Source organism: Leuciscus leuciscus (genome assembly GCF_965113295.1).
Source record: "Leuciscus leuciscus genome assembly, chromosome: 20".
In the NCBI taxonomy this organism is placed as follows: domain Eukaryota; kingdom Metazoa; phylum Chordata; class Actinopteri; order Cypriniformes; family Leuciscidae; genus Leuciscus; species Leuciscus leuciscus.
In genome coordinates this window covers 11,029,193-11,051,707 of record NC_138744.1, presented here as the reverse complement: position 1 = coordinate 11,051,707, position 22,515 = coordinate 11,029,193, and the positions used below count along the sequence as shown (strand labels likewise).

The window sequence follows — 22,515 nt, the reverse complement described above, 5'->3', positions numbered from 1 at the left end:
CAGTTACAAAAGAGAGAGAGCCCCGGCCGCGCGCGCGCACTCACCTTCACCGTCTTCAAACAATACATCTCGCTCTCTCTCCCTCGCGCATATTAATCAAAATATTTTTTTTCCCGACCAAATGTGACCAAAACGGTAATAAAAATGCTGTCATTATAAAAGGTTCCTAGTGTCAATGTATTGCTTGTTTTTTTTTCTGTTTACATTTCATGGTGTGACACAGACTTCAGAGCGGCCAAAGCGTCAACAAGCTTCCCCGTACTTTTTTGACAAGCGTCCTTGACAGGGCGGCCAGAGCTTCTTTGCAGCTCAAGTCGGCGGCGGTGTGAACGTACAGTTAGAGGCCAGACAGATCCGTATGTGTTTTGAATCGCTCTTGTGATACTTTGATGTCATACACTGATCGGTCTGCGCAACGCTGCTTCAAGATAAACACACCTAGTCACTTGTTTAGTTTCTGAATAAATCAGTGTTTTGAACAAATTGTTTAAGTTAATTATTTAATGACTCGTTTGTAAAATAAGTCACTTGTTTCCTTTCTGAATGAATCCGTATTTTTGAATGAATTGCTTAAATGAATGTTTCAGTCAATCTTGTGTAGCTTCTGAACGAATCATGTTTCGGAAACTAATCGCTTGAGTGAACAATTCAATGACTCACTCATAAAGACACTTACTGGCGTAACAATGTAACCTGTAGAAAGAGTCACTGAACAATCCCCACCACTTATACACAGCCTGACAGCCTGTTTGGAACATGCAAGAACTTATGCATAAATGAACTTAATTTTAATAATGAAAAAGCACAGCAAAAACAAAATATTTCTGATTAACTCAGAAAAGCAGCGGATATGAAATGAAGCTCATCTGGAGTGTTCGAAGAAGATTCAAAGAACTGTTTTACTTCTCTAATTTTCTTGTTTGTTTTTGCCTCCCCCCCTGCCTCCCACTCTATCTTTCTCCTTCCTTCTTTCTTTCTTTCTTTCTTGCTCCTCATCAGTGCGTTGTGCTCAGTAATGACTCCCACTGTGGCAGCGGTGCCCCTTTAAGGCTGGGCCCCCCTCCCCATGCATTATTCATCAAAATCAAATGAGGGAACAACAGGAGCAAGAGACATGGTGCATGCCACTTCCTCCTCAACTCCCCAAGGTGCCCCCAGCCTGCTGGCCCATCTCTCCCCCTCTCTCCACCCTGGCCTAGGGGTTTTGGGGACCAACTTGGCACCCCTTTCATGGTTAATTCTATGGACAAGACTTTTCTCTACCAACCCTGCCCTCTTCCTCCTCTCCTTCACATCTGTTGCACACCTCAAAGGTGCACTTTTCCTCATTAAAAAGTTTTACAGATGAGAAATAAATAGCAGCCTACTTTTTAAAACAGCTGTTTTAAAATCCTGTCCACATGAGCTGAAGACTCCAGACATATCAGCAAGCTTCTTTTATTTTACATGGGGCGCTTCAAGGAGGCGCCCATTTTGAATCACATGATTAGCTGAATTCTACTTGAATTATGTCCGTATAAATCCCCTGTTATTGGACACTTTTGCTTGCGGAATAAATTAATTCTGGCTGACTTCTGTATCGGTTAACACTCAGATTACACTCTTGCCTTTAACCAATGTTTACAGATATGTTTGCCTGACGCTTTACGTATCATGTACTTTGAGTTTTAAACCTTATGACAACCGAGTTCCTAAGTTCCATATGTGATTGTGGACATTGAGATTTGGGGGTAAGCCATGTCTACTTTTTTTATTTTTATGTTTGGCCTCAAGTATAGGGGCGACTCGATAAAGTGAGCACATATTTACATCTTTATCTTTGTCAGCTCATGCTTTTGCCTTAAGGATTACATTAAAAGTGTGTTGAAAGTGTTGTCAGTGACGTCACAGCTTTCACACACAAAACAGTTTGTAGAACTTAGAAGATCCGTTCTAATATTTGCATGAACACGGGGAGGGGGTTGATAGACTATCCTGGTGCTGTTGCACAATGCCGGTACATTGATTACTTCAGAGAGAGAGAGAGAAAGAAGGAGGGAGGCATGATTTGATGAGTGTAGTTCTTGTATCCCCTGCTGTTAAAGGCTGGTATGAGAGCTGAACATTACCACCTGGGGCAACCTGAGTTCTCCTCCTAATACAATCAATTCAATCTGCTGCTTTAATCTAAACTCACCTACACCTTTAATAACTTTAGCTGTGTTCAGACTCTTTTCAAGGCAATGTTCTTTACACGTAGCTATCTAACATCTTGTGTGAACTGACACCTTGCATATGGATACAGTCTTAGATTATTACTTTTCTGAAGAAATGGTGAGTACTGCTTACCTGTGAAAGTTGGCACCACAATTCCAGGATGTTACTGGGGGGTTGTTTGGGTGTTGTTAGGCCATAGTTGCTGGGGTGTTCTTGGAGGTTGTTAGGACGTTTCTAACGTAGGTCCTCCTTGCTAGGCTGTTCTGAATGTTGCTAGGCTGTTTCTAGGTGGTTGCTTGAGTAGTCTCAGTGGTTGTTGGGAAATTGCTTGGGTGTTCTTATTTTTTTTAAATATAGTTTTTAATTTAACTCATCTTTTAAATTGTATTTAGTAAATGATTGTTTTCACTCAATCATTGCTTATTATTATTATTATTATTATTAATATTTATTTATACATTTTTCTTGTTTACAGGTTTGTTATTTATTATCTTGTTTATTAGTTTTTATTTTAGTTTTAATATTTTAGGAGCGCCAAAGTTAATGTGTTAACTGGTATCAAATAGATTTTAAATGTTTAAAAGCATTGCATTTCTCAACAGAGTCTAATGGAAACATATTTTTTATGTTTTTGAAAGAGGTCTCTTATGCTCACCAAGGCTGCAATTATTTAATAATAATAATAATAATAATAATAATAAAAAAGTAAAGCGCTAAAAACAGTAATATTGCGAATATTATTACAAATTAAAAGAACTGTTTTCTATTTTAATATGTTTTAAAATATAATTTATTCTTGTGATGGCAAAACAGAATTTTCAGCATAATTACTCCAGTCTTCAGTGTCTCATGATCCTTCAGAAGTCTTTCTAATATGATGATTTGGAGTTCATGTAACATTTCTTCTTCTTGTTATCAATGTTAAAAACAGATTTGCTACTCAACATTTTTTAACATTGTGATACTTTTAAAATAATTATTTGATAAATAGAAAGTTCAATGAATAGAATTTGTTTATTTATTACATTTATTAAAGCATTTATTAAATACAAATCTTTTGTAACATTATACATGTCTTTACTGTCACGTTTGATCAGTTTGATGCATCCTCGATTAATAAAAGTATTAATTTCTCTCTTTTTTTAATCTTACCACAAATGTTTAAATGGTATCATTGTTTCCACAAAAATGTTAAGCAGCAAAAACTGTTTTCAACATTGATAATAATAATAATAAAAATAATAATAAATGTTTCTTTAGCAGAATGATATCTGAAGGATCGTGTGACACTCAAGACTGGAGTAATGATGCTGAAAATTCAGCTTTGTTTTCACAGGAATATTTTTTATTGTTGTTGTTTTTGTTTTATTAAAAGAGAAAACAATTATTTTAAATTGTAATAATATTCCACAATATTACTGTTTTACTGTATTTTTGATTACATCAGTGCAGCCTTGGTGAGCACAAGAGACATCTTTCTAAAAACCTAAAAAAATGGTAATGTTTCCAAACAGCTACTGTATATAGCTGATAGGTTGCTCTGCCTCTACAAGCCACATAAAGTTAAAGTATCATTTGGTAGAGGATGAGTTATGTGCTGAATTTGAATATGTAAATAAGCGATTCAGTCAGATCTCTAAGCCTGAGTATGAGCAGTAAGGATGCTTGTCCACTAATTTTTTCCCCAACTATATTCCAGGTATACAGGCTACTGAATTCAAGACAAGCCAAACTGTCACAGTTTCTCAAGGCTCCTCACCTGAGTTAGATGTTCTGGGTCACGCACTGAGTTATGCGTCCTTGCAGATACAGCTCTGTATATGCGGCCCCATAGGCAGGGTGTGGGCTATAAGTGGAGCAGAATTGGGTTAAGATGATGACAGTGGCTTAGACTGAGTGATGTGATGGGTCTGTCAGCAGGCTAATCTGAATCTAATGGGTCTGACCTGTACAGGACCCATCTGGCCCCCAGGACCCCTCTGATTGGCTCTATTTATTATGGGCTAGAGGGACGGGGACGGTTTGCATAGTCATTCCACTTTCAGGTCCAATTCCTGGAGTCCTGATGAGCTCTGCCCCCCTCCGCCTCCTTGTTTCTCCTTCGCTCTTCTCTCCTCCACACCTTTCTCATCATCTTTTGTTTCTTCCTAATGGTTCAATTAAAGAGGTTAATTTCGAGACGGCCCTCCTCAAATCAGCTCTCATCACCTTCCCCTCTCAGCCTCCTGACCGCAGCACACAGGCTGCATTTATTATTCATCCCAATCAAATAAGAGCAAAGGCGGGCTGGAGCAAGCTGCTTTTCTCCCCGCACCCCCTTCATCCCGCCATCTCTCCTCTCCGCTCTTTCTTTTCCTCTTTGGAAGAATTGCCTTTTATTGAGTGAGTCGGCACGCACTCTCGCACGCACACACACACACACACACACACACACACACACACATACACGCACACTCCCGGACCCCCCAGCTTCCCACAGCCCTTCCCTTTCCTGGAAAATGAGCAATTCTCTCATTGTAATAACGCGCCTCTGTCATCGGCCCATTATCGGCATGATAAAAGATGAAATATTCGCGGCGGCTGGCCTCCTAACCTGATCTGGGCGCGATATTGGAGCTTTGGAAAATGAGTTTTATCTGCTTTAATATACTCCTTGGCAGACTGACCCTTGAAATTAAACATTATTACAGAGCGGATATTTAAAAAACCGGGGCCACAAATTACATCAAAATGAAAATATTAAGGAACATTAGGAATATATCAAGTGGCGCCGAGCTGGATGTGGGGAGCGGTGGCAGGGGCGCAGAAGCGTCGCCGGTGTCACGGCAACGGGAGAGGGGAAATAATAACAATTCAGCCAGTGCCGCTGTCATGTGTCGGGATAAACTAATTATCCCCTCCGACACTCTCATCGCCAGGCTTTATTAGGAGACGAGGATCTTGTAGAAGTGTGTGTGAGAGTGCTTTTGTGGAACCCCGTCAGGTGTGGAGTTGTTGACACCCTTTCTGCCTTATCTCTTCACTTCTTAAAAACTTTCAGACAGACACAAGGTCCTTGCGGTTCCAGAGTTTTATCTGTTTAGGTGCTGAAGGACGTAAACAAAGTACATGCCGGTTGGATCCGGAACTCGAGACTCAGTCTTTCTCCAGCCTTACAGGTGATTTGTCATTTGGTGATGGGATGATGTGCAATGCAATAAAATCCCCGAGAAAATGCGATTTGAATAGATTTCTGACAGAGAGCCTCCTCGGGATGTAGGGATAGAGGGATGAGCAAGCGTTAGCCCTGGAGGACAGAATTAGAAACTTTTACTTTTGGCCAGGCCTGTTTCTTTCTCTCTTATCTCTTCTTTCATCGCTTGGTGATAGAAAAACCTTGCGCCAACGTTGAATTGCACAGCACTGCCGGTGCTTGGGATGCTTTGCATACTGACAGGCACGTGAACTTAAATATACATGCATGTTCCAAGTCCAAAAAGTGTGTGTGGGGGTGTGTGGTGGTGTTGGGGTGGGGGTGGGTTGGGTACCTGGATTTGGCTGTTATCATACATAGTAAACATTGCAGAGATGTTTCACAAGTGTTTGGAGAGCAAAGCGATATCAGGCCAAGGGAACCTGCTGTTGAGCCGTCAAGTGAGTGATACGTGGAAGATCTTCCCCAAGTGAGTGATCGCAGAACGCATGGGAGAGCCTGTGATAAGGAGAGGGACAAAATTAGCATTCATCCCAACCAAGGAGAGAAAAATAAAACAGAGAGACCAAATGACTAACTGAAGGAAGACTAACCGCAGGGGTTTGCTACTGGAAGGGGGGGGGGGGGGGGGAGCGGTGGAGAAAAATGGATCTCCTTTCCTCCCACTCTTTTTCTTTTTTCTCTCTCTTTCTCTACCACGCTCAGGCACTTGATTCATTATGCTGATATGCACAGTATTTGCTTCCTGAACGGGGCTCCTTCTTTCCCTCCCCACTATATAAAGACACACACACACACACACACACACACACACACACAAAATAGGTGCCGGTGCCATAAATATAGCAAATGACAGAGCCTAGCAGCAGAGCAAGGTCAGCCACAGCCCCTGATGACAGTGCTGTGAGCACTGCAGTGCGTTCTTGTTAGAAATACACACAGATATCTCATTAGCAAGGGCCCTTGAGGCCCCCAACCTCTTGTACTCACACACACACACACATAAACGTAATATATATTTCAGTACTGTAAATAAACATACTTACCCTTACGCTAGCAATATAACCGCACAACACAGTAATATGCATACGGAAATATAGCCACAACTTACATTAATGACTTGATGGCTCGAGCAGACTGACTGAGTGTGAGTGAGAATCAGGGAGTTTTGATTCGACATGGCCACCGCTGTCACTAGATAAGCGTTTTCTCTGTGAGGGTGTCATGTTTACATTGGCACCCAAATACCCTGAAAGGCATTATGTCAGCACACTAATACACACATGCAAACACATTTCTCACTGTCACGGATATGCCCCCCGGCTGGCAGCCTTTTATTTACCTTTTTCTCAAAGACACACACAGAAAGGTGTGCATGCACACATCATTTGCAACTTTTTCTCTTGAACTTTGTAAGTCGGTTGTAAATCAAAGCTATCACATTAAACTGCAGTTCAGGTTGGAAAAAAGTGTTTTTGAAATGATTTTGATCATGATGCTTGCAGATCAAAATAGGCATCTTGTTTTAGCACACTGAGAAATGTGTAATTAAATTTGAGTAACAACATTCTGATCTTTTAAAATTAAATTTAAATGTATTCGCTCTCAATTTCTTTTTTTAATTCTGTTAATTTTCATACAATGAAAGTGAATGGTGACCACACTGCAAAAAATGCTTTTCTTACTTAGTATTTTTGTTTTGTTTCCAGTCCAAATATCTAAAAATTCTTAAATCAAGAAGCATTTACTAGAGAAGTAAAATGACATAAGAAATTCTATTTTGTTTTAAGGTAAAAAGAAAGTACTTTAAGTAGTTTTGGCTTAAAACAAGCAAAATTATCTGCCAATGGGGTAAGCAAAAAAATCTGAATAAGAATGGAAAACAAGAAAAAAAATCTGAATTCGAAAAAAAAACAAGATTTTTTTGCTTACCCCATTGGCAGATAATTTTGCTTGTTTTAAGCCAAAACTACTTAAAGTACTTTCTTTTTACCTTAAAACAAAATAGAATTTCTTATGTCATTTTACTTCTCTAGTAAATACTTCTTGATTTAAGAATTTTTTGATATTTGGACTGGAAACAAAACAAAAATACTAACTAAGAAAGCATTTTTTGCAGTGCAGGGCTGTCAAACTTTAAGTGATAAAAGTGGCTCATAAGACTCATGTGCTATATTTGATAGTCTTCTGAAGTCACAGATAAGCATTTGCAAACCTGAATACGATTTGTGAGCAACTTTAATGGCTTAAATTTGAGGTCTTTTTCTCACACAAAGCATTTACATGGCTTCAGAAGACTGTAATCTGTAAAAGTCAAATTTGTACTCTTGTGCTGCTTTTTTGTCATTTTTGGAACTTTCTGCTCCAAACATCCTGCTAAATGTCCCTTTTTGTGTTCCACAGATCAAAGAAAATCAAATAAGTTTGGAACAACATGAAGGTGAGTAAATTATGAATTAAATTAACTTTATTTATTAAAACTTAGGTGCTGCTACTTGTAAACTGCTAACATCATGCATTGGAATCATCAAAGAAAACAGATGGTTGAGTCTTTAAAGGTTATTATAGCTTACATTTTTGGCATATCAAACCTGTTTTTTGGCTATTTTCATTTCTTCGTCTGGTTGTATCGCACAAGGGCTGCTGTACTGCTAACACACCCACTGAGCAGCTGCCCTCGGGCCACTTTGGCACTGTGTGCAATGTCGGGCACTGAGACTTTTACTCTCTCTCTCACTTTCTCTCTCCCCCTCCCACTATCTATGGGTGTCAGTCTGGCCCCTGGCCCGTCAGACAGGCGGTGGGGTGTGACGGGCGGCCCAGGCTCCTTCCTCAACCCCCTCCTCTTCTTTATCCTCCTCACCCCACGTGGCCTGGCACCCACCACTGACCATCCGGCGACTCCTGCCAAAGGCTACCTTACACAAACCCCCTCCTAAAATGTCCTGAATGACAGTGTGGCCTCTTGTTCTTTATCACTGAACAATTAAGATCATGTGGCTAATTTACCTCTTGTTTAGCTGGGAGTTAGTTCATTTTAGTTTGTGCAGAGATTCAGAACAAATAAATTATATTCACTGATAAAACACCTTTTAGTTGTTACAAAAAAGGAAAAGAAATTCAATGGCAGTTTCATATATTCTTTAGATTTTATCTGTACTCTGAATTTAGCTATATGACTGACCATAAATTAACTATTAGATAATAGACAAAAGAGAATGGGGATGGTTGTAACACTTTTTAACTGTGATTAGTCCCAGATTAGTCCTGGTCCCAGATCAAGGTACATTTGTCTATTACAAATATCAGTAACTTTATGATCTGTGATTATAAAGCATACATTTAAATATTGATGTTGAATATGAGGTGTTCCTTTGCAAATGCAACAGGCCTCCTGTCTGCTAAAGCAATCCTGTCTGTCTTTCATTTGTAATGTCTACTCTTGATGAAAAATCAAGAATATACCATAAATAATATAAGTTATTTAATGATTATGAGTATTACAACTTTTCTTTTTACTCCTCGCTGACTGTGTTAGAATTGTGGTATAACATTTAAACAAATAAAAAGCATTAAAATGTATTCGAAAGGCTATGCTTTAATTATAAATAAGTTACAGTACTAATGCTATAAAAAGTATACAGTTATTGTTCAAAATTTTGGGGTCAGTAAGATAAAAAATAAAAAAATGTAATACTGGTATTTAGAAAGAATGCATATAACTGATCAAAAAAGACTGTAAAGACATTAAAGATTTATTTTTAAATCAAACACTGTTCTTTTGAACTTTATGGTCATCCAAAAATCCTGAAAAATGTATCATGGTTTCAAAAATAAATAAATAAATGAAATTAAGCATTTTACCAATAGCTGCTGAAAAGTCAGCATTGCCATCACAGAAATAAATTACATTTAACATAAAAATATTAAAATAATAACATTAAAATAGAAAACAGTTTTTTAAAATTGCAAATACATTTCACAATATTGTGTTGTTTTTCCAACCCCAAAACCTTTGAACGATAGTGTAAGTGGAACTAACAAAAGTATTATCTGCCTTGTACGATGTCATTTACATGACAACGATGTACTAAAAAAGGAAAAGTTTTAACTTGCGTTTCTCGTGTATAAACGACAACGTTGTCAAAACAATCCCCGTTCACACGAATCCGCGAAAACAACTAAAAACATTGTATTATGCCTGCCAGACCAGTAGTTGGCGATGTCACTTTGTAAAGAAACACTACACGCCTTTAGACTCAACCATCTCAACACGTAATAAGCATACGCATGACGTCACCGTTTTCACAAATGTGCATTTTTGTAGTTTACACAGAGACAATAATATATAGTCTTCAAAAACTTGCACTTTGAAACGTTTTCAAAAGTTTGCGTTTTCAGGCCCCCAAAACGCTGTTGTCGTGTAAATGAACGTCTAAAACATAAAAAGTTTTCCGTTTTTAGTTGAAAAGTGTCTCACTTCAGGGTCTTCAAATAATTGTGGCAGTTAAGATTGTGATAATCAACCTGACTACCTGCATCCGTTCTATTCTCATTTTTTTATTGTATTGCAAAATAGGGCTACCACAATACCTGTGTACATTTCTTCTTTTGCCGGTTTCACTTCACAATCCCACATTCCCCAGACTATGAGTGAAGGTGGAACTCTCTGTCGTTCCCTGGGAGGATGATGCGATGGGGTGACAGTGTTTAGAAGGAGGAGAATGTTACTGTGTGTGTGTGTGTGTGTGTGTGTGTGTGTGTGCATGCCCCGCCCTTTCTTTAGCCCCATGGAGATGCATCGTCAGGGTCAGGGGATATAGAGAGATGAACACAGGGAGGCCGCACTCCACAACTTGAAAGGAATTCTAATGAAGCCAGGCAGTCGTGTAGCCTATTCCCCCGACAACAGGCCTCAAACAAATAGCTGCATTTGATGTCCCTCGTTTTATAGTTTGGAAAATTGCATGTTTGTTTGTGCGTGCGTGTGTGTGTGTTTATTTAGTGTTTCGTTGTTTGTGTGTTCATTTGGAGTTTCTATGAAACTGGAGCAACACAAAAGATGATAATGAGCATTTAAAACATACATTGAGATAATTTATTATACTCTTATGCATTGGGCTGTACTACATCTATAAAACAAATATTCTTTTTAATCACATTTGTAGAAATATGATAGGTAACAAAAGAGAACGGCATGTAATTATTAAGGATGCTTGATCTTTGATATGCGTATGACTACATATTTTTTCAATTAATATAAGCGCAAGTGCAGTTTCAGTTTTGTCTCCAAATTCTCTTTTAAGACTTGATTAATATCGCACAAAAAACACATTAAGATATTACAACTCAGACTTGTCTCAGTCCTTAGTATCAAAGGCGGCTCTGATGCCCATTTTGCTTCTGTGTAAATGAATTAACTTTGCAATTATGTTTCCATAAGTTTATATTTTGTATTAACACATAATTTAATATTTCATGTTTTTATTGGTAATTTCATATTTAGAGCATTAATGCATTTTAACAGCATTAAACAGTCTGTTAATGCAATACAGGCCATTTTAGATGCAGATTTTCTGTTGCCTTTGTGATGTTGACTTCTGCTTTTTTTTTTTACAGTGATACAACACCTACAATGTCATCCTGTATAAATAGAAGTAGTTTGCTTCAAAATTCACAGTGTTGCTCTTGTGAAGACTGTCAAGGGACTCTTGATGTAGTGCATCTAGGAAACTTTTCAAACTCACATTTGTGATACATTATACTTTATAACTTAAGGCATAAAAAGAATTATAAAAATACACACTGGTCACTTTTTACCCTACTCCATTAATATTAATATCAATACTCAACACCCACATGTTTAGCCCCATTTTTTTTTTTTTTTTGACAACCTAGGGGTGCGTGTAGAACAGCTCGTATGAAGCGAGATGTCTTTCATGTTGCAGTCCAGCAGCTTTGGCTTCGCTGGAGCGTGTAGCGCGTCTCCGTGAGCCTCACTGCGCTCATACAGACTGAGCTTGTCACTCCAACACAGCTTGTGTAAACAGTAAATAATAAACACGCAGTTTAATACATTATTGAGAAAATCACTCTAGGCAAGCAAGATGGTATGAGAACTGATCTGGAGCAGGAGGAAGCAAGTATGACACTGCTGCTTAATTCACAGTCTGTAATCAGTAGTACATATTTTAATAAAAAGAGCGTAACACAATAGACTGAATAGACACATGTGTAATTGTATTTGTAAAACAACATGCACGTGGGAAATGGAAATATTGTAGCCTATCAATAATTTGGCTGTAGCTATCAATAACAGAGTAAAGTGTTTTTTTCTTAATTACAAATAGGCCTATGTCATTTGTAAAACCAAACAACAGACAGACTAGCTTTATAATTGAATAGAATTTTGTTCTCAATTGATTCCGGGGAACAGCATTGTGTGGAAAATCTGGATCTGAATTACGGGGAGTTTGGAAAAAGTTAAATCCCCTAATTAAAGGTAGGGTAGGCAATGTTTTTAATAAAAACTTTGTAATACAGGTTGAAACTCTTTTCACATCCTGATAGCAATCAATAATAGAAGTAGTCTAAATATTAAAAATATCTACTTTGGAAGTTTCAGGACCAAAAAATATTTGTCCAATGATTGCATTCGGTCTGATTGCAATGATAGGATGTATACATCCGCGCACCCTGCTCGCTTGTAGACAGACAGTCATCGAGCGCCGCAAACAAACAGTAGCCACCTTTTACAGTTCCTCCTGAACCAAAACAACAAGCTTATGCTGTGTTCATGGCTTCACGCCATGTCGTAACTGTAATTTACAAGATGGCTTAAAGGATTAGGTCACCCAAAAAATCTAATTCTGCCATAATTTACGCACCCTCATGTCATTCCAAACCTGTAAGACTTTCATTCATCTTCGAAACACAAATGAAGATTTTTTAATGAAATCTGAGATATATCTGCCCCTCTTTTGACTGTCTTTTTGAGCTTCCGCAAGAACCAATGAGGTTCATTCTCGTGTGTTACGCAGCACGTTTGAGCTTCCACAAGAACCAGTGAGGTTTGTTCTCACACCTCAAGTAAGTTCGGTTAAATCGATATTTATATGTGAATAAAAGCCTAATTTCAATCTGTTCATCATATAAAGCGATCAAATCTCTTCAGAAAATTTGGAATAAACCACTCGATTCATTTGGATTAGTTTTACGATCTGTTTATGAACTTTTTGAAGCGACAAATTGGTAGTTGCGTGGACTGTCAATGGAGAGACAAGAATCTCTCAGATTTCATTTAAAATATCTTCACTAGTGTTTTCAAGATGAACAAAACATAAGGTTAAGGTGTCATATGCTATATTTATTTTACAATTATTATTCTTGTACAACAGCGTTTTCAAACAACATTTCATCAACAAATTCACGAAATGTTTACACTAGCAAAACTTCTTGCGATGTTACCATAGCAACAACAACCACATCACTGTATCTCATTAGTATTCATCACTTTATTACATTTTACATATCATAAGCACATAGCAAAAAATTCTGTCTAAAATGTAGCCTATTTAAGACTGTTGATGATTAGCTAGGCACGCTAAAAGACAATTTATGTTCCGAAATCCAGAATTTTTTGTAAAAATTGTATCTTCTTCTAACACTGTGGAAAATATACCTAGGCCTATACATAACTAGAATCAAATTTACTTTTTAAAACATAGTTCTTGGACTTGTACGTGCAGACTGCATCATGTAGTTTATTGAGAGAAATAATTGTATTGTTTTCATATTCTCTTCTCTCCCAGTTGTTAAGTAGCCACTGCTTCATCCCAGCAAACCCTCAGGCTCCAGTATAACTCAATTCAACCCGGCTTATTATATTTACAACTAGTATAATATCAGGGACACTCTTTGAGCTTCCTGAGCTCATTCTTTGCAACTTTTATTATGTTGCCGCCTAAAGATGCGTGACAGAGCAAGTGAAAGCTATAGCTAATTAAACAAAAATGTATCTTAAAAAAGACAAATCTTGTTGTGCACGTTATATCATGCGCTGTCATATTATTCATGATGACTTTGCAAATATTCATTATGCTAGATTAAACAATATCATAATGCATCTAAAGGACCTCTTTTTAAAATGTTCATTCCAAAAAGAAGAGCGCCTTTGACATAGTGCTGTTTTTTTATATATTTTTTTTAAGATGGCTGCAATCATAAAAACAGCCTGTAGATGGCAGTCAGAACCTTGGCAAGCATCACAGCTGAAATCCCATTGACTCTCAGTCAGTCCGAGAAGAACGATTATGCGTTCAATTTACATGCACTTACATGCAATATATTCAGATTTGCATCTCTCGATGTGGAGTACTTTAAAAAAAACATAATTCAAGATTCATTCACAAGCTACAGGTATGTACAACAAGTTAGAAGTCATGCTAAAGTAATGAGGATAATGGTGATTAGCTAAGCTTTAATTTGTACCTTCATTTTGTACTTTATAGAGTTTCTGAATAATTAGAATTATGCTGTGAAGTTTTATACTTAACAATAACAAATAAAAGCAATTTAGGTTTTCTTACCTGCAAATTACTATTCTATGACAATGTTTTGTCACATAACCTAAAAATAGTGCAGCCAAGGGAGTGTTGTAACACATTTTGTTTCAACTTCTGTAGCTGTGTTTTATTGTGTCATGCGTCTCAAATTTTTATATAATCTGCCATTATTTGTCTGCTAAACATTTAAAGTAGTTTAGAAACTCAGCTTATTCCTAAACAGTATAAATTAATGTCAAGTACAAAGTGCTGATGTTACAACCTACCTCACTACCATGGTAGGTTGGAACAATAATTAAATTCATGCACATTTTAAAATATGTGGAAGAATTTACTGTGGTAATGAAATGTACTTGTTCAAAATGCTTATTTCCGATCTATTTTAATTTACAAGGGTAAACATATAGGAAAAATTTGCATATTTTTTTCTCTCTTTGAAATCTTGGTGGGTCCAGCACATTGGCAAGTATTACAAACATCACATTCTTTTTTTTTCTTTTTTTTACATGTAAATGAAAAGCTTGTGTGGATATTATAAACAAGATAATCTACTAATGCTGGTGATCCAAATGATTAAAAATTAAAATTAAAAATTAAAAATTTAATAATATATATAGACTTACGACTTAGGGCATAGGTGTTACGACACTCCCCGGCCTCTTCTACCTTATTTGTTTATTCGGTAAGCAATGTCTATATATAATCTTTTTTTTCTCCCCAAGTCAAATATGTTATTTAATATGACTAAATCAGCCTGCCTGTATGGGGTTACACTAATGAAAGTGATTTTTAAAGGTCAGGTAAAATAGAAGCGGCTCTTTAAGGTTCAAATTCACTATACATGCTTCAATCCAAATCATGTTTCAGAACCCAAGTGATTCAGTTCAAGGTGAGTTTAGTGCTGATCACAGAACAGGGCCTCCGTCTGCAGCGTGTGAGGGTCGAGTCGCCCTGTTTATCCCCAACTGAGACAATAGAGGGACGGAAGGGGGCAATGAGGGAGAGCGGCTGAAAAGGGAACGGCTGGGGTGCAGGGGCACAGACGGCAGGAGAGAGAGAAAGCAGGGAGGGGGTTGACAGAAGGGTCAGCGATCGGGGTTAGAATGTGTGTTTATGCGTGTGTGTGTGTGTCTGCGTGTGTGTGTGTATATGCGAGGGGACTCGGTCACGCCCTTCTCTTCACACTCTACTGCCTCATTATTGACGGGCTGAACTGATACCCCAACAATGAGTCCCGGCTCCCACAGATGTCACGGAGACCAAGCGACCCCCTGACATATTTACCCACGCACCCTAACACTGCCTTTCTCTCTCTTTCCCTGTCTCCCACTCACACACATCCATATGTACTGTGTGGACACCAACTGCTGGTATTTTGCACATATGTGCACCCACACAGGACAGAGCAGGGCACTGGGTGAAAAGGATCCCAGTGCAGGGGGTGATATCATGACTGAAATCAATAAAAGAGAAGTCATGCAAGTATAACAAAATCATTACTCTTTGGGAGCCTGTGTGTGTGCGCGAATGCTTGAACGACAGCTGTTATCTTTAAATTTATCTGCTCTTCCTTCCCTAATGAAGCCCCTGACATCAGAAGCCTCTCGTTTCAGGCTTGAAAGATACATTGACAGAGGTGTTGTTTTGACTGACTTATAAATGAGATAAATGTGTGGTCTATATTTCAATATCTTAGAGTGCTGCAGTCATGTTGGATAGAAATTGATGACGTCCTCTGTTAAGAAAAATGTTCCTGAAAGGATACTTGATTTCAAACGACATGTTCTATGTGTGTAATATAATTATGTATAATATTAATATATATGTACATATGCACTACTATTCAAAAGTTTGGAGTCCGTATGTTTTTTTAAAAAAGAAGTCTCTTATGCTCACTAAAGCTGCATTTATTTGATGAAAAAATACAGTAATAACAGTAATATTGCGAAATATTATTACAATTTAAAATAACAATTTTCTACTTAATATATTTTTAAATGTAATTTATTCCTGTGATGACAAAGCTGCATTTTTAAGAAGCCATTACTCCAGTCTAAAGTGTCACATGATCCTCAAGAAATGCTGATTTGATGCTCAAGAAGCATTTCAATATTGAAAACGGTTGTGAATTTTTTTTGTGAAAAAAAAGAACAGTATTAAATTGTAAATGAAATTTGAAATCAAAACTATAAAAAATAACTTACTGCCCCCCACACACACACACACACACACACACACACACACACACACACACACACACACACACACACACACAATACTTCTTTGAAGTATTATTAAAATTGACAATGCGTCTAAAATGTAAGGTATTTTGCAAATTAGCAGACATTTTTAAAAGATTTGGTTTAACACAGCCTTAAAAACTTCTTTTTCAGGAGTGGGACCACAAATCTGTCGTACTGCTCTTCAGAGAGCAGATTCTGCATAATAAACCTGTGACATCAGACTTTTCCTGGAGATCAGCAGGTTCAGGAATTGCTCCCTGTCCGCCACAGAGTGTTCTTGCCTTGGATGCCTGTGCACATCAACCCTGATGCTTTTGTAAAAATATTCTTTAAAAGATAGCCCCTTCTGGACTGTGGAAACTGGAGTTCAGGTGGGATTTGGATGGATTCTTTGATGATGTCAGAAAAAAAAAGGAAAGTCATTGCAAGCTCAATGAATCTTGAAAAAATTCTGCTAGGTGCTTTTTCTAAAAGGCTATGTTCCAAACTCTGCTCAATAGCTGTGGGCGATAACCTGCATCCACCAGAGACTTTGCCCAGCCTCATGCATGGTGTGCATCATTAAATTTAATAGATGAATTACAGTGACTGGTACCATGTGGTTAGTTAATTATTTAATTAATGAAATCTGGTTTCATGTTGCATGTACAAACTACAAAACTCTGATAAAAACATTATTTGAATCCTTTCAAAGATGTTTATAATTGTAGAATGAAAAAAATATATCAACAGACAGTCTAATTCTGAGGTAATGATCAAAAGCATGCCTGTTATCACTCCGTTTCCTCAGGCCTATAGTTGCAAGCCTCAACTGTTTTTTCATGGTCTGTTTAAAGATTTAGTGAGGCCCGCAAACTACTACCTTTAATGACCAATTAACAGTAGTAAGGCTGTGTGTGCGGCAAGCTCCAGATCTCGCAGAGGGTTTGTTTAAGTCAACAACAACGCGGCGCTGCTAACGGTATGGCTGCTACCACACTTTGCCTTTAAACACCTCTCTCCTGTGCTTATTAAAATCTGTGCAAACACGTGCAACCAGTGCTGAAACAGCCTTGAGAGGGAGAGGGAGAGGCAGTCTATTTCAAATGTGGAAGGAGTGTGTGTGTAAAGTTGGTAAAATTGTGTTAAAGTTGGTTTAAATGAGTGAAGGCAGGTTATTAGCATGGCTCAATAATGTAGCTGCGGGGCAGGACACGGCTAGTCAAGGCCTCAGTGTTTCCTGAGCTCCTCATTTAGTTTGTTAGTTTGTAGGTGCTGGCCGGGTCCCTGAAATGCTCCGGAGCTGGTTATCTGTGCACAGCTAATGAGCAGCAACTTATACAGACCTTCAACATACGCACAGAAACAAGTACAGAGCTAAATATCAACCAAGTCTAGTGGGATAATTAAAAAAGAAATCTTTCTGGTAACACTTTGGTTTTTGGTCCAATTCTGACTATTAACTAGTTGCTTATTAGCATGCATATTACTAGGATATTGGCTGTTTATTAGTACTTAGCACATACTGTATTAGAAAGAAAAAACTAATTCAGGTTTTGAACAACTTGAGGGTCAGTAAGTTTTGGGTGAACTATCTCTTTAACAACTACCTTACTAACTATTAAAAAGCAGCAATTAGGACTTTATTGAGGCAAAAGTTGTAGTTAATTGTTATTTAATAGTGAGGACCCTAATCTAATATGTGACAATATATTGTGTGTTTTGAGGGGACACCAATGACAAATCTGTGAAACAGCATTTTTTTTTTTTTATAAAAATCTTTTTGAAATACATTTTTGTAAAATTATTAATGCATTTACTGTCACTTTAGATCAATTTAATATATTTTAAAATAGTTCATACTTAAAAAATACATGTATAATATACAGTATACAGTGGGGAGAACAAGTATTTTATACACTGCCGATTTTGCAGGTTTTCCTACTTACAAAGCATGTAGAGGTCTGTCATTTTTATCATAGGTACACTTCAACTGTGAGAGACGGAATCTACAACAAAAATCCAGAAAATCACATTGTATGATTTTTAAATAATTAATTTGCATTTTATTACATGACATAAGTATTTGATCACCTACCAACCAGTAAGAATTCCGGCTCTCACAGACCTGTTCGTTTTTATTTAAGAAGCCCTCCTGTTCTCCACTCATTACCTGTATTAACTGAACCTGTTTGAACTCTTTACCTTTATAAAAGACACCTGTCCACACACTTAATCAAACAGACTCCAACCTCTCCACAATGGCCAAGACCAGAGAGCTGTGTAAGGACATCAGGGATAAAATTGGAGACCTGCATAAGGCTGGGATGGGCTACAGGACAATAGGCAAGTAGCTTGGTGAGAAGGCAACAACTGTTGGCGCAATTATTAGAAAATAGAAGAAGTTCAAGATGATGGTCAATCTCCCTCGGTCTGGGGCACCATGCTAGATCTCACCTCGTGATCGTGATGATCCTCATGAATGATCATGAGGAAGGTGAGGGATCAGCCCAGAACTACACGGCAGGACCTGGTCAATGACCTGAAGAGAGCTGGGACCACAGTCTCAAAGAAAACCATTAGTAACACACTACGCCGTCATGGATTAAAATCCTGCAGCGCACGCAAGGTCCCCCTGCTCAAGCCAGCGCATGTCCAGGCCCGTCTGAAGTTTGCCAATGACCATCTGGATGATCCAGAGGAGGAATGGGAGAAGGTCATGTGGTCTGATGAGACAAAAATAGAGCTTTTTGGTCTAAACTCCACTCACCGTGTTTGGAGGAAGAAGAAGGATGAGTACAACCCCAAGAACACCATCCCAACCATGAAGCATGGAGGTGGAAACATCATTCTTTGGGGATGCTTTTCTGCAAAGGGGACAGGACGACTGCACCGTATTGAGGGGAGGATGGATGGGGCCATGTATCGCGAGATCTTGGCCAACAACCTCCTTCCCTCATTAAGAGCATTGAAGATGGGTCGTGGCTGGGTCTTCCAGCATGACAACGACCCGAAGCACACAGCCAGGTCAACTAAGGAGTGGCTCCGTAAGAAGCATCTCAAGGTCCTGGAGTGGCCTAGCCAGACTCCAGACCTGAACCCAATTGAAAATCTTTGGAGGGAGCTGAAAGTCTATATGGAGGAGTGGGCCAAAATCCCTGCTGCAGTGTGTGCAGCAAATTAATTACTTAAAAATCATACAATGTGATTTTCTCGATTTTTGTTTTAGATTCCGTCACTCACAGTTGAAAAGATTTTCTATGATAAAAATGACAGACCTCTACATGCTTTGTAAGTAGGAAAACCTGCAAAATCGGCAGTGTATCAAATACTTGTTCTCCCCACTGTATATATTATACATTTATTTTTAAGTATGAGCCATTTTAAAATATATTAAATAAATAAATAAATAAATATAATATAATATAATATAATATAATATAATATAATATAATATAATATATACTTAAAAAAACAACCATTACTTACATAACCTGACATGGGATGAATGCAAATAATAAATGTGACCCTGGACCACAAAACCAGTCAAATGGATTTTTTTTTTTTTTTTTGAGATGTATACATCATCAAGCTTTCCATTGATCTATGGTATGTTAGGATAGGACACTATTTGGTTGAGATACAACTATTTGAAAATCTGGAATCTGAGGGTTCAAAAAAATCGAAACTTTGAGAAAATCGCCTTTAAAGTTGTCCATTTATGTTCGCGATTGTGCTGCACTCACTCACAAAAATAATTTTGTTATATATTTACGTTAGGAAATTTACAAAATATCTTCATGGAACATGATCTTTACTTCATATCCCAATGATTTTTGGTATACCCATGCGACTTGTGACTGGTTTTGTAATCCAGGGTCACATATATATAATATATTAATATGATATACAAGTATTATTTAAGAAAAACAGTATGTATTGACTGCCATTGGTGCCTCCTCAAAAAACAATGAGAGACCGCACACTGAACAGACAAAAATAAAATCCTGCCAGTGTAAAGAACAGCTCTCAGATCAAAGAATAGCTAGAGTGTGAACATTGTACTTCCCATGGCATTCACGCATTATACCATCCACAGGTTTACATGCATTGCTATTATAAGCTCAGTAAACCGAATGCACAATGCTGCTGAGCAAAGCAATGAAAAGTATGTATACCCCACACCTCTTCACCGCATTTGAATATAATTAACTACAAAAAAGAAGTGCTAGACAACTAACAGGGCAGTTCACAGCACAGTTTTGAATGAACCGAGAGACTAAAAAGGGAACGGAAGCCAAGAAAACCCAAAGCACTAATCAGGATTTACCCTTTGTTTTTAGTGAAGCAGAAGAAAGACAAATAAGATGAAGTGTTTTCATTTTTCATCAAATTGTAGCTGGGGTATTTAGCATAATACTGAACCGTTATCACACAAGGAGAGAAAGGTATTATGTACAGATTTGTTAGCGCATATTTGATCGTTATTAAACATGTAAGCATTAGACAGGTTTAGTGCAGACGAGAAAGAATGGGAGGAGAACGACTGAAAAGGAGAGATATTGTTGCTTTGTTTATAATCTAGCTGTGAGGAGGTGTTCACACTGAGCTGATACTGCCATTGCTGAACACACTTTTAGTGTGGTTGATGTGTGCAAAAAGGTTGCAAAAATGTACATTTTCACCATGTGCTTCATCTCATAACGGTCTCTCCATCACTGTAAAAAATATTCTTAAATCATGTAAATAATGCAGAAAAACAACCAAACATTTTCTTGCTAATTATAGTTTACTTACTATTCTGAAGTTCTAACAACTTGCTTCTTTCAGGAACACGAGTAATGCATCTTAATGCAGCTTTTCTGTTACAATATGCTCAGATTGTTCATGTCAAACCAACAAGCTCATCGGGGTAAGTAATTATTATTATTATTTGTTGTTGTTGTTTATATAGGCCTTCACTGAAATTTCAGCTTTTTTGTGTATTATTATGTGGTTCAGTCCTGTTCACCCTCTTCCCAGCATGCTCAAGGTCATGAATTGTTCGATCGTTTAACAGGTTTATGTGCATTGTTGTTGATTTGGTTGCATTTAGTAACCTTTCCTGTGTTGTCAGTTTGTCCCTCTGCTCAAAATGATAATTTATTCGATTATGCGTTACATTCTTGAGCTTTGTTTTTGTTTTCATGTTACAGTTCGTTGTCAACAACGTTGTAAAGCAACAATCACTTTTCTCTCTGTTACTTTTTAACAATTTAAGCCTTGTAATTAAAGGCAGTGTTTGTTATAAGATCGATTTTAAGCCATCTATCTATCTATCTATCTATCTATCTATCTATCTATCTATCTATCTATCTATCTATCTATCTATCTATCTATCTATCTATCTATCTATCTATCTATCTATCTATCTGTCTGTCTGTCTGTGTATGTATATCACAGATCACTCCAATAAGCATTTACACAAACATTTTGAAGCATCCAGATTAGGTTAGCATTTGCACTTTGTGTTATTTTCTGTTCCAATTCATCAGAGCTCACAAAGGCTACATATCATTTAAGAGTTTTTTTTTTCTCCAGTAATTCTGCTCTCTGACTTCTTCCAGCCCACCGCAGAACAGATCATACAAGAGGCCTATAAGCTGAATGCGCCGTTTTCTGTTGCGAATCGTGGATTACAGTCGGATTTCTATAGGCTTCACAGAAGTCCATGTATGCTCAAGCTTCCCAGCTTAAATCCAGTGTGTATTAGTTAACATTAGGAAGCAATGTAAGCTTATTTTCTGCTGAAGTGTACATGGACACTCAGACTGGGGTGGATTTGAATATGTTAGATAAGGATAGATGGACCCAGACTGCAGTTACAGCTTGTGGGACTGGTTTGCAATCCCAAGATGCAATGGCGCCATGCAGGTTCTTATTTAGTTTATACTGAGAATAATCAATCTACCTGAATGATTCAATTGGAAATGCACTGACTTATAAAAAAAAAAAAAAAATGAAAATAAAAATTAAAAAAATGTTTTGGTAACAATTACATAGCATATAGTCATCATGTTTTATCCAGAACTACAAGAACAACATTAATAACTGTGCACTCTTAAAATAAAAAGGTTCAGTTAGGTTCTTGACTCAATTTTAAAGAACACTTTATGCCAAAAAAGGTTCTACATAAGGAGAAATTTCTTAAATGATTGAATATTTCATGTTTAACAGGTTATTCAAAAATTTCTAGTGATAAAGTAGTGTATAAAAACACGTTATAGTATAGTATAGAGTATTATTTATGTATTTGTTTATATTATATAATATAAATGATAATAAAGTACATTACTGCCTA

At 37.4% G+C, this 22,515-nt stretch overlaps 1 long non-coding RNA gene across 1 annotated transcript in view; it reads left to right on the top strand.

Annotated features, from left to right (window-relative positions):
• LOC309483536 overlaps positions 1–22,143 on the top strand; it is a 43,170-nt gene extending 21,027 nt beyond the window's left edge. Inside the window, exons 3-5 of the long non-coding RNA XR_014200587.1 lie at positions 7,793–7,829; positions 16,347–16,567; positions 21,006–22,143. This is a non-coding gene — a long non-coding RNA (uncharacterized lncRNA). The remainder of the gene's footprint in view (positions 1–7,792; positions 7,830–16,346; positions 16,568–21,005) is intronic.
• Positions 22,144–22,515: the final 372 nt, after the last annotated feature.